The 14,795-nt window shown below is 49.6% G+C and overlaps 1 protein-coding gene across 29 annotated transcripts in view; it reads right to left on the bottom strand.

Annotated features, from left to right (window-relative positions):
- The window catches only part of JAKMIP3 (Janus kinase and microtubule interacting protein 3), a 118,753-nt gene that overhangs the window by 102,087 nt on the left and 1,871 nt on the right, over positions 1-14,795 (bottom strand). For 25 of the 29 annotated variants that reach the window (XM_064145364.1, XM_064145333.1, XM_064145345.1 and 22 more), the window contains exon 1: positions 10,485-10,626. The exons of 1 other annotated variant lie outside the window; for it this stretch is intronic. The gene's annotated coding sequence lies outside the window, so the exon portion shown is untranslated. Of the gene's footprint in view, positions 1-2,412; positions 2,437-10,184; positions 10,207-10,484; positions 10,627-10,796; positions 10,885-14,795 lie in introns of those variants that run through there. 3 more of the 29 variants (XM_064145335.1, XM_064145336.1, XM_064145338.1) reach the window with 3 other exon arrangements.

The following is a 14,795-nucleotide window of genomic DNA, read 5'->3' as shown; positions in this document are numbered from 1 at the left end:
ATCAACCAGGTTGGAAGAGACCTCCAAGATCATCCAGTCCAACCTAGCACCCAGCCCTAGCCACTCAACCAGACCACGGCACTAAGTGCCTCATCCAGGTTTTTCTTCAACACCTCCAGGGATGGTGACTCCACCACCTCCCTGGGCAGCCCATTCCAATCCCAATCACTCTCTCTGCCAACAACTTCCTCCTAACATCCAGCCTAGACCTCCCCTGGCACAACTTGAGACTGTGTCCCCCTGTTCTGTTGCTGCTTGACTGGCAGAAGAGACCAACCCCCACCTGGCTACAATGTCCCTTCAGGTAGTTGTAGACAGCAATGAGGTCCCCCCTGAGCCTCCTCTTCTCCAGGCTGCACACCCCCAGCTCCCTCAGCCTCTCCTCATAGGGTTTGTGTTCCAGGCCCCTCACCAGCTTTGTTGCCCTTCTCTGGACACCTTCCAGCACCTCAACACCTCTCTTGAATTGAGGGGCCCAGAACTGGACACAGCACTCAAGGTGTGGCCTGACCAGGTTGAGTACAGGGGCAGAATAACCTCCCTTGTCCTGCTGGCCACACTGTTCCTGATGCAGGCCAGGATGCCATTGGCTCTGCTGGCCCCATGGACACACTGCTTGAGTAACTAAGCCTAGCTGGCAGGTGTCCCTGCCCATGGCATGGGGATTGGAGTATATGATCTTTAAGTTCCCTTCCAACCTAGACCATTCTATGACTCTATGACGATCTCTGTCCACACCAGATTAATTCTGGCCATTTACTGCCATACTGCTGCTTCCCAGGCACTTCTGAGAAGATCATTTTGCACCCTTCCACATCTCACATTTTCCCTTTGAGCAAATGAAGTAAGAATCACAACAGCCATCAAAAACCCCAAACAAACTTTAAGAGAAGAGCAGCACAGGCACCTTGTTCTGCTCCTGCTCTTGATGAGCCTCACACCCAAACTCAAGTTTCTTTCCCACACCTCTCTGCTCCTTGCTTTGCCTATCCCAGGCCACTCAGACAGCCTTACCCACTGCTGGCTGGACAAAGAACAACTCCAGGAGTGCACCAAGCATTCCTCTCCTTTCCATTTCTCCTCAGATTCCCAGCATATCCTGTTTTCCAGGTTCCTTGCCTCTGCACCATGTTTTAGCTTAATCTGTGATTACAAAATCACAGCAGTATCACACACAGTATCACAGTATCACAGTATCACCAACGTTGGAAGAGACCTCACAGATCATCAAGTCCAACCCTTTACCACAGAGCTCAAGGCTAGACCATGGCACCAAGTGCCACGTCCAATCCTGCCTTGAACAGCTCCAGGGACGGCGACTCCACCACCTCCCCGGGCAGCCCATTCCAGTGTCCAGTGACTCTCTCAGGGAAGAACTTTCTCCTCACCTCCAGCCTAAATCTCCCCTGGCGCAGCCTGAGACTGTGTCCTCTTGTTCTGGTGCTGGCCACCTGAGAGAAGAGAGCAACCTCCTCCTGGCCACAACCACCCCTCAGGTAGTTGTAGACAGCAATAAGGTCACCCCTGAGCCTCCTCTTCTCCAGGCTATTGCTCTGACTAAAGTGAAAATCATATTCATGAACTCAACACCTCTAATTCACGAAAATATTTCTTGGAAACATTTGACTTTCTTTTCAGTAGTTGATTTCAAATAAAGCCAGTCTCAAGTGACACACAAGAATTTCACTAAGGAGGGAATAAGAGTGGCCATGGAGGTGTTAGGTGAAGGTGTTGGGTAAAAGGTTGGACTTGATGACCTTAGAAGTCTTTTTTACCATAGAATGAGTAAGGTTGGAAATCCCAACCCAAAGCAAGCAACAGAGCTGTCTGTGCTGAGGAGGAGCTGCCTGGCTAAGCTCCCCCAGACAGCTCTGCCCAAACCAGGTCATTGCTCCTCAGCCTGCTGGGCTAATTGGCAGCATAACGAGGGACATTCGCCAGCACACAACCAGGTTTTCCACTCCTGCTAAGCCTGAGTGTGGCCTAAGGGGAGTAAAACATAATGAGATTTCCCTTCTGTTCTAAAGCAGTGAAGCTCAGTACTTTGGGCAGTGATGTTTTTATCTCAGTGAGCTGGTGGCAGCAAGACGAGGAACTGGAATTTCTGCATGCACAAAGCCAGGAACCAGCCATGTGCTCAGGGAAGTGGAGAAAACCAAACTAAAAAGCCATGCTTGGGTTCTAAGATTGATTTGGGTTTTCCCTAACTAGATGTTGCTGTCTGTCATCTGAGGCCCCAGAACATCAGCCCCACTTCCAACAGGGTAACAAGTGCAGCCAGCCTCTTTCTGACCCTGGTACAAACTGGAACCCAGGAGGTTTCACTTAACTTCAGGAGAAACTTCTTTGAAGATGCTGGAGCCCTGCAGGGAGATTGTGGAGTCTCCTTGTCTAGAGAGAATCCAAACCCACCTGGATATTGTGATCATAGGCAAGCTGCTGTGGGCAGCCCTGCTGTAGCAAGATGATCTCCAAAGGTCCCTTCCAACCCCTGCTATTCTCTGACCCTTCACAACCTCTGCAGACAGCACCTGCTGATGCCTTGCATGAAACACTGAGAAAGAAGGAGACAAGTAGAAGGAGAACACATCAAATCGTGTAATGAATCCTTCCAGAGGCAGTGCAGACAATAAATCACCCACCTCAGCATGACAAGACTGCCCTAGCCCTACAGGGCCAGAACTTGCAGGCACCCACTAGAGCAAGGGGAAGTCTCCCACAGCTCCCAGCAGGTTTCTGAGCTAAGGCCACTGAAAGTCAACACCTGCATGGAAACAGAACTGTAGAATGGCCTAGGGTGGTAGAGACTTTAGAGGTCATCTACTCCAACCCCCCTGCCATGGGCAGGCAAACCTTCCACCAGACCAGGTTGCTCAAAGTCTTATCCAACCAGACTTTGAACCCCTCCAGAGAAAGGGTATCCACAACCTCCCTGGGCAACCTGTTCCAGGGTCTCAACCACTCTCACACTGAAGAACTTCTTTCTAACATCAAATATCAGATGTCTGCAACAATACACTCCATAAAGTTTCCCTCAAAGAGAGATGGTGGAATAGATGTCCAGACACTAAGAAGTTGAGATCCACATTTAGCTTCCTGACTGTGCCTTGAATGCAGACCAGAGATCTGGAAGCTTCCAGTGATCATCACAGAGGTGGCAGCAGCCAGACCTGCCTTGTCTCACAAAACATCTACTTCCATGAGTTTCCCATGCTCAGGATTTCATCCCATTCTTAGACAAGGAAAAGGTTCTATGGAAAGCAGGGGGAAGAGCTGACTGTGGTCTCCTTTCACTGAATCATGGAATGGTAGGGGTTGAAAGGGACCTCTTGAGATCAACTCCAACTCCACTGCCAAGGCAGGTTCACCTACAGAAAGTCACAGAGGAACATATTTGGGTGGGCTTTGAATATCCCCAGAGATGGAGACTCCAACATGTCTCTGGGAAGGCTGTTCCAGGGCTCCATCACCCTTAGAGAAGTTCCTCCTCATCTTTAGATAAAACTGCTTATGTTCAGGTCTGTGCCATTTGCCCCTTGTCCTGTCACTGGACACTGCTGAAAAAAGCCTGGTCCCATCCTCCTGATCCCCACTGAGATCCCACCTCAGCCTGCTCTTCTGCAAACTAAAAACCTCCAATTGTCTCAGCTTTTCTTCATCAGAGAGGTCACTTCAACTTCTTCAAGGTGTCAAAAGCTGTGGCTATACATCACTGCCTACTACAACACAAACAGGACCACACCAACTATATTCAGAGAACCTTTTCCTCCTATTTGTGCAAGATCTGAAGCTTAGCCTTCAGGGTAAGGAAACCTCTCTTCTTTGACTGGTCATGCTGGATATCTATTATGCCTTCAAGCTTGCCCTTAGCTTGCTTTGCTGATGTGTTTCAGAGAGGAAGAAGGTACCCCATACAAGAATGATCCCTGCCTCTATAAAAAGCCAACATGTTGATGGATCTTCAAGATCTTGAGTTACCCAGTAGCGTGAGCAACAGTTACTGGTTGGAAATCAGCTTCTGACTTAGTCCAGGGAATCCCAATAGCAGCCTTCCAGTACCTGAAGGAGGCCTATGAGAAGGCTGCAGAGGAACTGTTCACAAATGGCTAGAAATAAGAGCACATTTACATTGGATGTCAAGAACAAGTTCTCTACCATGAGGGTGGTGGGACACTGGAACAGGTTGCCCAGAGAGATGGTTGAGGCCCCATCCCTGGAGATACTCAAGGTCAGGCTCGGCAAGGCTCTGAGCAACCTGGTCTAGTAGAGTATGTCCCTGCTGACTGCAGGAGAGTTGGACTAGATGACCTTTGAAGGTCCCTCCCAAGCCAAACCATTCTATGATTCTGTGCTACAGATGCTAGACAAAGTTCTCCCTCTGAGCACACCCCAAGCCCCTGAAGCTTTCTGACACTGATTCGGTGGCAACAGCATCAGAGCTTTCATGTGCAATTTCTCCTCTGATTAAACACCACTAATGCAGTTCATTTCAGATTTACATCCTAGTAAGATATAGGCTGTGCCATCTGGAGTTCATTACTGATGTCCTCCACCTCCAGCATGTGCCAGGGGACACATCTATTATGCAACTAAGGGTCATGTCAGACAAAAGACAGCAGTCAGCAAAAGAGGGGAAGTCAGAGAATCACAGAATGTTAGGGGTTGGAAGGGAACTCCAGAGGTCAAGTCCAAACCTCCTCTCAAAGCTGGATCACCTAGAGTAGGTCACACAGAAACATATCCAGATGGGTCTTGGAAGTCTCCAGGTAAGGAGGCTCCATAACCTCTCTAGGCAGCCTGCTCCAGAGCTCCAGCACACCAAACAAGGTTCTCCTCATGCTGATGTAGAACTTCCAGTGTTCTGAAGCCAGTCATCTAACCTGGAAAGGGCACTCCCTGACTTTCCTTTGGAACTCAGACACAAGTGCTCTCTCATCAGACAGAGAGGGGTCAGAGAATGATCAGAGGACTGAAGGAGCTGCCATGAAAGGAAAGACTGCCAGAGCTGAGTTTGTTGAGCCTTGAGAAGAGAAGGCTTAGGGAAGACCTTATTACCATGGACCAGGACACAAAGGGTGGCTACCAGGAAGATGTAGGCTCCCTTTTTCCAAGGAGTCCCTTGGAAAAGACAATGGGTGATGGAGACAAGTTATTGCTGAGGAGATTCCCACTGGACTCCAGAAGATAAAGTACTGGAGTGACCTCCTAAGGGAAGTGCAAGTCCCTTGCATTGGGCAGTTTGAACACTCAGCTTGAGAGGGTGCTGGGCCAGCTCATTTCAACTCTACTGTTACCTGGAAAGGTGGGACCAGATGATCCCTGGGGTCCCTTTCCAACCTGCTATTCTGGGATTCTATGAATTTAACACAGTTCTGTGGAAATTATCCTAAGGGAGAATGACATCCTGGTGGAGTTAAAACTCTTCAGTTCTTTTTGAATCCACAACTTATTATTTCCAGGAACATGTGGTGAGGGACTGAGGATGCCCAAGCCAGATGCAGGCTCAATAAATCTCATCTGTGTGGCTTCCTGTGTCGTCCAGCATGACCCTTTCTTTTCTACTCCATAAAAGCAGCATCTGAGAGAAAAATAAAGGGCTGCAGGAAATGTCTGGAGGACATTTGCTTTGTCAAACAGACATGCACAGAGCAGAGTGTGGAATGTTGTGTTTAAGCCCCACTGAAACCTTCTGCTGGGGTGTTTTAGAGCTCTACCAGCAATGCCACAGTGGTTTGACCTTGACAAGGTCATGTGCAAGCAGGGACCTTATTTCTCCTGGTGCTGGGGTGAAAGGAAGAGTCTAAGATACAGAATGTGTTTGCTGTCCTTTCTGGGCCCTGATTTTCTCCTGCTGCTGGTTTCAGGGCTAGCAATTCACAGCTCAACTGGGAGCCCTGGCTGTGGGGCTGGGTTTTGGAGGGTGGTGCCCAATGAGCTTTCCCAGACCAACTGGAGTTGAGCTGTCCCAGCACTGCCAAACTGCATCTGGCCTGGCTAGCCAAATGATGTTGGGTATGGCACGAGTCGATGATGTCACAACTCCTAGGCAGAGTTTATCCCACTGGAAGTGGCTGGTATTGATTGTGAAGCAGCATTATCTGTGCAAGGCTGTGGTGGGGTGAGGTGCTGCTCAGCCTGGTCACCAGCCTCTGGCAATCCTGACTCCCATCCCTGTTCAGACCCTCAGAAAAATCAGTGTGGATGGAAATGATTCAGCTTGGACCTCTGATTCCAAAAAGACTTCACCTCATGAAGTTCAGTAAGGACAAGCATAGAAGCCTGCATCTGGGAAGGATAACTGCAGGCTCCAGAACAGACTAGGGGTCGACTTGCTGGAGAAAGACCTAGTCCTAGTGGACATCAAGTGATCCATGGGCCAGCAATGTGCCCTTGTGGCCAAGGGGGGCAATGGCATTCTGGGGTGCATCAAGAAAAGGGTGGCCAGTAGGTTTAGGGATCTTCTCCTTCCCAGATCCCAGGTTTAGGGATCTTCTCCTCTGCTCTGGGGAGGCCATGCCTGCAATACTATGTCAGGTTTTGGGCTCCCCAATTCAAGAGAGACAGGGGCCTGCTGGAGAGAGCCAGCATTTGATGCTCTAGGGAGAGGCAAGCTCCTGTTCTCCTCTGTATGAAATGCTGCCAGGCCACTTATGGTTGGATGAAGATGGGATTAAAGGAGTAGATTCATTTGTAGCCTGCCTTAGGTGACCCTGCTTTGGCAGGAGGGGGGTGGACACAACGATCTCTGGGGGTCACTTCCAACCCCTAACATTTTGTGACTGTGCAATCTGGCAGGCTGAAGAGCTGGCTAATTTTTTGGCTGCTTTTACCACAAAATACATTAATCTAAATCATAGAATCATAGAATGACCTTTAAGATCAGCGAGTTCAACCTTCAGCCTAAGACCACCATGGCCATGAAAATACATCATGAAATGCTGTGATCTGTCTTGGTCCTGCAACAATCTCACACCTAGTGGTGCTGGTGGGAATAGCTCAGCTCCACGTTCACATCCTACATCCCACTCAATTGATTTCTGCAACATTTTTAGAACCATCTTTTATTTACCCATTTAAGCTGAACCTCTGCTGTTGAATATCCACAAAGAGCTGCACTATAGAAGGTGATAAACTTAGAGGCTGTAAAGGAAAATCATAAAGGCTGGAAAAGATAGCCCAAGATGACTAAATCAAATCATTAACCCAGCACTGCCAGGTCACCTCTAAGCCATGTCCCTCAGCACCACATCTCCATGGCTTTGAAACCCCGCCAAGGATGGGGACACCACCATTGCCCTGGGCCAGGCTTTGACTACCCTCAAGGGGAAGAAACTGTTCCTCATGTCCAACCTAAACCTTCCCTGGTGCAACCTGAGGCCATTTTACTCTCATGCTGTTGCCTGTTAACTGGGAGAAAAGAACCCCCACATACTAAAGAAAATCATCAAAGGCCTTCACTTGCTAGCATTCATCTCCTGACTCTACTTTCACTTTGAGCTATCTGCAATAAAACCCCACAATTTAGAGATGCATTTTGGAAGAAAAAAAAAAGTGAAGCCAAGTTTTATTCTTCACACAAGTTGAGAGTGCACTTGGAAACTTTGTGAAACCTCACCAAGTAGGAGGTGTTGACAACTGCCATTTTCAGAGCATAGAATAAAGACAAGATCTCCAGGCACACAGCTCTACAAATATATCCCAGACTAGTGACTTTCAAGACAACCAACAAGCCTGAAGCATGTTCTGAAGTCATCTTAAAACGAGGAGCTATTTTCTGTGTCAGAGTCCTAGTGACAAACCCAGCTCCTTCTTCTGTTGTCACACCACTGTCAGCTGCCATTTGACCCCCTACACAACCTAAGCTCTCTACCAGCCTGCTATGTCCAGCTGGAGAACAAGCAGCTACCAGCCAAAGGTGACAAGAGTCAACATGAAATAGAAAGGTCACTGCAAAAGTGATTCTGCCACTCTGCTCTGCTCTGGTGAGACCTCACCTGGAGTACTGCATCCAGCTCTGGAGCCCTCAGCACAGGAAGGACATGGACCTGATGGAGCAGGTCCAGAGGAGGGCCACAGAATGATCAGGGGGCTTGAACATTTCTCCTATGAGGACAGGCTGAGGGAGCTGGGGTTCTTCAGCCTGGAGAAGAGAAGGCTCCAGGGAGACCAAACAGCAGCCTTCCAGTACCTGAAGTGGGCTACAAGAAGGCTGCAGAGAGGCTGTTTACAATGACCTGCAGTGATAGGAAAAGTGGCAATGGTTTGAAATTAGAGAAGAGCAGATTAGACTCGGTGCCAGGAACAAGTTCTGCACCATGAGGGTGGTGGAATACTGAACAGGCTGCCCAGAGAGGTAGCTGAGGTCCCATCCCTGGAGATATTCAAGGTGAGGCTCAGCAGGGCTCTGGGAAACTAGGGCTAGTGGAGGATATCCCTGCTGACTGCTGGGGGGTTGGACTAGATGATTGCTGGAGGTCCCTTCCAGCCCAAACTCTATGATTGGAAGACAGCCCCAACACCAAGCTTCTCATTTCTAAACACACTTTATGCCCCTACTATGCACTTAAACATAGAATCATAGAATGGTTTGGATTGGAAGGGACCTTAAAGATCATCTAGTTCAAACTCTCTTGCCACGGGCAGGGACACCTCCCACTAGACCATCTTGCTCAAAGCCCCATCCAATCCGGCTTTAAACACCTCCAGGAAGAGAGCATCCACAACCTCCCTGGCCAACCTGTTCCAGTGTTTCCCTACCCTCACTTGTGAAGAATTTCTTCCTGATCTACAGACTCAATCTCCCCTCTTCCAGCTCAAAGCCATTGCCCCTCGTCCTATCACTACACACAGAGAACAACAAAGGTGTAGGATAGGTGGAGTGTTAAGAATGCTGTACATCAGCACTCAGCTTAGACTTACAGCAGCAAATGCTTCTGACAGGGAATTATTTGATACCATACACATTTCTCTGGAAGGGCCAAGACAGGAGAAATAGACTAAAAAAGGCAATCTGACCTCAATGTGAGAAATAACAGCCAAAATTCAGCATGATCCCAATGTATAGAAGAGAGAGAAGTCCATCTGACCACAGAGCACTTGTTTGCTAACATCTCTCTGCATTTTGAACAACATCTGCATAGGCACAGTCAGATGAGGTGAAAGCAGATCTAATCTTGAGGAAGTAAATGACATCTCAAACCACCAAGGCAGCAAGCAGCTGGGAAAAAGAAGAACTTTTCCTAATGTAACAGTTTAAATAGTACAGAAAAAGAATAGTCTAGGATCCACAGTTCAGCTTCTCTTGAGTTCAGAAGACAGGAAGCATCCAAATCACTTCCTTGGGGAGAAGCCAGATGTGAATGGTTTGGGTTGGAAGGGACTTAAAGATCATCTAGTTCCAAGACCCCTGCCATGGGTGGGGACACCTTCCACTAGCCCAGGTTGCTCAAGGCCTCATCCAACCTGGCCTTCAATACCTCCAGGGAGGGAGCATCCACAACCTTCCTGGGTAACCTGTTCCAGTGTCTCACCACCCTCACCATAAAGAATTTCTTCCCAACCTCCAGTCTAAATTTGCCCTCTTTCAGCTCAAAACCATTATCTGTCATCCTATCCTAAGTCACCTTACCCCAAAGCACCATTTACAGCTGCAGAAGGAATTTACCAACAATCACAGGCCCTGACATTTCAAATCAGTGCCATAAAGGAGACTCTATGAAAATGCTGAAGGTACCCAGGGAGGTTGTGGATGCCCCTTCCCTGGAGGTGTTCAAGGCCGGGGTGGATAGAGCAACCTGGGCTAGCGGGAGGTGTCCTTGCCCACAGCAGGGAGTTGAAACTAGATGATCTTTAAGGTCCCTTCCAATCCAAACCTTTCTACAATCGTCAGAATAAATAGAGCAGGAAGATGCAGCCCAGGGAGCCAATGGAAGGCAGAGGCAGATCAGGACAGGCTCGCTGACCTCCTAACACAACGGTGTGATGTTTATTAACCACACCGAAGAGAAACTGAGCATTAAATGGGGGGGAAGAGGGAGGAGGAGGGGGAAATCCCAAACAGAATGCAAAGCAGGACATCTGACAATGGATTCTGCACAGCCTTTAGGTAGATGATTCCTGTGCAACAGAGATAAATACAGCACAAGGTACACAGCGATGTCTGATAAGCACACAGAAGGACTGACCTCACAGCCACGCTCCATTGCGATGCACCCCAGGGCAGCACCACTGCTTCCACACACTGCACTGCACAGGCAAACCTGTAGGCTCTTCCTAGCAGGCAGATCTAAAAGGATTTTTAACTACTCACGCTGCAGAAGGCTCAAAAATACACACAGAACCCCCCAGTAAAATCCACGCCTGCTGCACAAGGTTAGGTTTTCCATCTGTCCTCTGAGGAGTGGATGAGGAACGATTCGTCAGCCCGGGGAAGCGTTCAGAGGAGAAGGAGGGGAAAAAACAGCCACAGAGTAAAATCTGCTCACCGTGCGCAGCCCCCGAGGAGAGGAGACTTGGAGCAGCCTAAGGGAGGCAGGAAAGGCTGAAGCTGCATTTCCCAGGTTGGCTGCAGAGGCTGGGGGCTGCTCTGTCCATCCTGCTCCCTGCAGGGAGGATGAGCTCACAGCCAAGCCCCAGCAGCCGCCCCTCAGCCATTGCAGTGTCACTGCAGCTTGCAGCTGAGCGCAGGCACGTCACCACCGGCTCCTCACAACCAAAAGCCCTCCCTTTCAGCAACCCCGGTCAAGCTTTCTGCTCCCAAACCAGCTCAGCTCCGGGGCAGGCAGCTCCTCGCATACCTGGATGCTGCTAGGAGGGCTGGCGTCTTCAGCTGAATTATGGAGCCAAGGATTTGCATGCAGCACAGGCAGGAGCTGCTGAACTCCTCCTGCAGCAGCAGCAGCAGCAGCAGCAGCAGCTAAATTGCTGGGAAAAGGCAGAGATCTGAAAGATACTCAGATCTAAAAATAGCTAGCAGCCTTTGCACTTGCTCCTGGCGAAGGAGATGGAGCCAAGTTACGTGGAAATCCTTCCATGTGAAAGCAGGGCCAGGCATTTTAGCTTGCCTCCTCCAGGACTGCCACTGCTGAATGCCCCCATGCCCTGAAATGACATGGAGGTGGTGACACGGCAGAGAGCAGGCAGGGGTCTTGACAGACTCCTGTAATAAACAGGCTGCCCAAGGCAGTGGTGGGGTCCCCATCCCCAAAGGAGTTCCAAAGCTGTGGAGACATGGTGCAGAGGGACACTAAATGTGGCAACCTGGCAGTTCCAGGATAATGGTTGGACTCAATCATCTTAAAGGTCTTTTCCAACCTTAATGATGCCCTGAAATGACATGGAGGTGGTGACACGGCAGAGAGCAGGCAGGGGTCTTGACAGACTCCTGTAATAAACAGGCTGCCCAGGGCAGTGGTGGGGTCCCCATCCCCAAAGGAGTTTCAAAGCTGTGGGGATGTAGTGCTGAGAGACATTAAATGTGGCGACCTGGCAGTTCCAGGACAATGGTTGGACTCAATGATCTTAAAGGTCTTTTCCACCCCTAATGATTCCATCTTAAAGCATGATTTGAGAACTGAGGCACTGCAGGGGTCTTCAGCCCCTGGCTTGCAGTCTGCCACTACTTTTCATAGCTGAAAACTTGTTTGTTTCTACTACCTTGAACACTGCCTCTGACCCAAGGAATGAATTTCAAACACATTTAGTTGTAAGGTACTTAACAGCCCCACACTGCAGAATAACCTAGAAATAATTTGGATCTGGGGCTTACTTATTTGTTTGGAATCTTTTCCTGACAGCAAAGACCAGGAACTGTTCCCAGGGAATGCCAATGAGCAGCTGACAGCCACGACAGAGCAATCTGAACACAGGGCTGGAGAGCAGAACCCTTCCCTGAAGCATCTTCCCAGTTTTTGGGAAGGAGAGTGTGGTTTGGTTTCCTGTTCCCTTTAAACAATACCTACAGATCTGGAAGTTTTCCATTTCAAACCTTGCTTTTCCCTGTGTCCAAGGCCCCCAGCTCTGTGCAGCAGCTGAGTGCAAAGGCTAGAAACAGGTGAATTTCACCAGCTTCCTAGAAGCTCCTCCCCGTTCCTGTGGTTAACCACTGATGTGCTTCTCATGGCTCTGCCCCATGCTCAATTATCCTGTCACAAAAGGCCAGGTGACAAAGGCAGATGTAGGGGCACTTCCAGGAACACTGAGAACACAGTTTCTATTTACTTCACAGCAACATCCAGGACAAAGATAGCACCAAATGTCTAGTGCCAGAACATGGCAAGAACAGAACCTCTTGGGTATGGCTAACCAAGTCACAGAACCCAAACCTTCCCTCCTTTCACACAATCCCAGCACAGTGGAGGTTGGAAGGGACTTCTGGAGATCATCCACTGCAACCCCCCTGCTAAAGCAAGGGCACCCACAGCAGCTTGGCCCAGCATCACAATGCCCAGCTGGGGTTAGAGCCTCTCCAAAGAAGGAGACTCCACAACCTCTCTGGGCAGCTTGCTCCAGGGCTCCAGCACCCTCACACCAAAGACATTTCTCCTCCTTTTTAGGTGGAATCTCCTGGGTTCCAGCTTGTGCCCATTATCCCCTGTCCTGTCACTGGGCACCATTAAGAAGAGTCTGGCCCCATGCTCTTGCACCCCACAGGTCCTTTATCTCTTGCTGAGTATTGATCTGATCCCCTCTCAGGCTGCTCTGCTGCAGGCTTAACGGCCCCAGGGCTCTCAGCCTTTTCTCCTCACAGAGATGCTCCAGGCCTCTCAGCATCTTTGGAGCCTCCCCTGGACTTCCTCCAGTATTTCCCTGTCTCTCTTGAACTGGGGAGTCCAGAACTGGACTCAATACTCCAGCTGTGACCTCACCAGAGCAGGAGAACCTCCCTTGACTTGCTGTCCACATTCTTCTTAATGTACCCCAGGAGACCATTGGCCCTCCTGGCCACAAGGGCACATTGCTGGCTCATGAGGAACTTGTTCACCAGCACTCCCAGGTCCTTCTCTGTGAAGCTGCTTTCCAGCAGGTCACCCCCTCATCTGTACTTGTGCAGGGGATTATTCCTCCTCAGGGACAGGACTTTACACTTGCCCTTACTGAACACAGACACAGGTGCTCTAGCCAATCCAGAAACGTTCATCTTTAACTTGGACAAGAACCCAGCACTTTTCCTTGCTCTTTTATCACACAAACATTTGTTGAAGTGAGGCCCACCCCACCATGAGCAGACCACCAAATCAGACACATAGAATCATAGAATCAACCAGGTTGGAAGAGACCTCCAAGATCATCCAGGCCAACCTAGCACCCAGCCCTAGCCAGTCAACCAGACCATGGCACTAAGTGCCTCATCCAGGCTTTGCTTGAACACCTCCAGGGACGGTGCCTCCACCACCTCCCTGGGCAGCCCATTCCAATACCAATCACTCTCTCTGCCAACAACTTCCTCCTAACATCCAGCCTAGACCTCCCCCAGCACAACTTGAGACTGTGTCCCCTTGTTCTCTTGCTGCTTGCCTGGGAGAAGAGGCCACCCCCAACCTGGCTACAATGTCTCTTCAGGTAGTTGTAGGCAGCAATGAGGTCCCCCCTGAGCCTCCTCTTCTGCAGGCTGCACACCCCCAGCTCCCTCAGCCTCTCCTCACAGGGTTTGTGTCGCCCAGTTCCACGCAGGAACCACCTCCCTCATGATGCAATGACAGGCTGTGGCTCTGCCCAGAGCTGTGCAAACAGCAGCTCTGGAAGCCCTGGGTGAACACAACTGTTTGCTATTTTTAGAGCTGAATTGCACCATTTTGTGGCAGTTTGTCAGTAAAACAAGGAACAGGGGGAGCAGTGTTGGATGTGATGGAAAGCAAGAGGCCACTGGTCACTGACATCACTCAGAGAACTGGGTTTTGTTTTCAGCTGCCAAGTGCTGGGGTCAAAAACATTCTTCTGGCAATTTCCATCCAACTGAGCTGGATCCACCAGTGTCCAACACAAAAACACCCACAAACTTCAAAAAACTAAGTCAGAAAGTAAACAAGAGCTGGAAAAAGATGTTTCTGCTCCACTTTTCTGATTAATACTAGAAATGGTCACAACATCTTCCAGTTCAGAGGGTGCAAAGCAAATCAGTACAAGTCTTTTTGGGGTTCAAGGTGCTGATTTTGGCTGCAAAGAGCAATCTCACCACACAGTCTGCAACCTCGTACCCATACAGCTCAGCACCAGAGTTTTGCCTGTAGCAGTCTGCAGCTAGCCACAGGAGCTGGGCAGGAATCTTCACCTCAGCCCCTTCCCCAGGGATTGCAATAGGATCATAGAATGATTTAGGCTGGAAGACACTTGTAAGACATCAAGTCCAACCACTAATCCAGCACTACCAGGTCACCACTAAACCATGTCCCTCAACACCACACCTCCATGGATTTGAAGCCTCTTCAGGAATGGGGACTTCACCACTTCCCTGTTCCAGGGCTTGACAACCCTTTTGGGGAAGAAATTGTTCCTCGTGTCCAACCTAAACCTCCCCTGGCACAACCTGAAGCCTTTTCCTCTTGTCCTATCACCTGCTACTGAGGAGAAGAGACTGAACCCTCAACCTGGCTCTAGCCTCCTTTCTGGGAGTTGTATAGAGACTGAAGATCTCCCCTCAGCCTTATTTCCTCCAGGTTGAACAACCTCAGTTGCCTCATCTGCTCCTCACCAGATGTGCTCTCCAGACCCTTCACCAGCTTCATTGCCATTCTCTGGACATGCTCCAGCACCTCAATGTCCTTCTCGGAGAGAGGGGCTCAAAGATGAACCCAGCA

Source organism: Pogoniulus pusillus, chromosome 6 (genome assembly GCF_015220805.1).
Source record: "Pogoniulus pusillus isolate bPogPus1 chromosome 6, bPogPus1.pri, whole genome shotgun sequence".
NCBI lineage: Eukaryota > Metazoa > Chordata > Aves > Piciformes > Lybiidae > Pogoniulus > Pogoniulus pusillus.
This window is presented reverse-complemented; position numbering and strand designations above follow the sequence as displayed.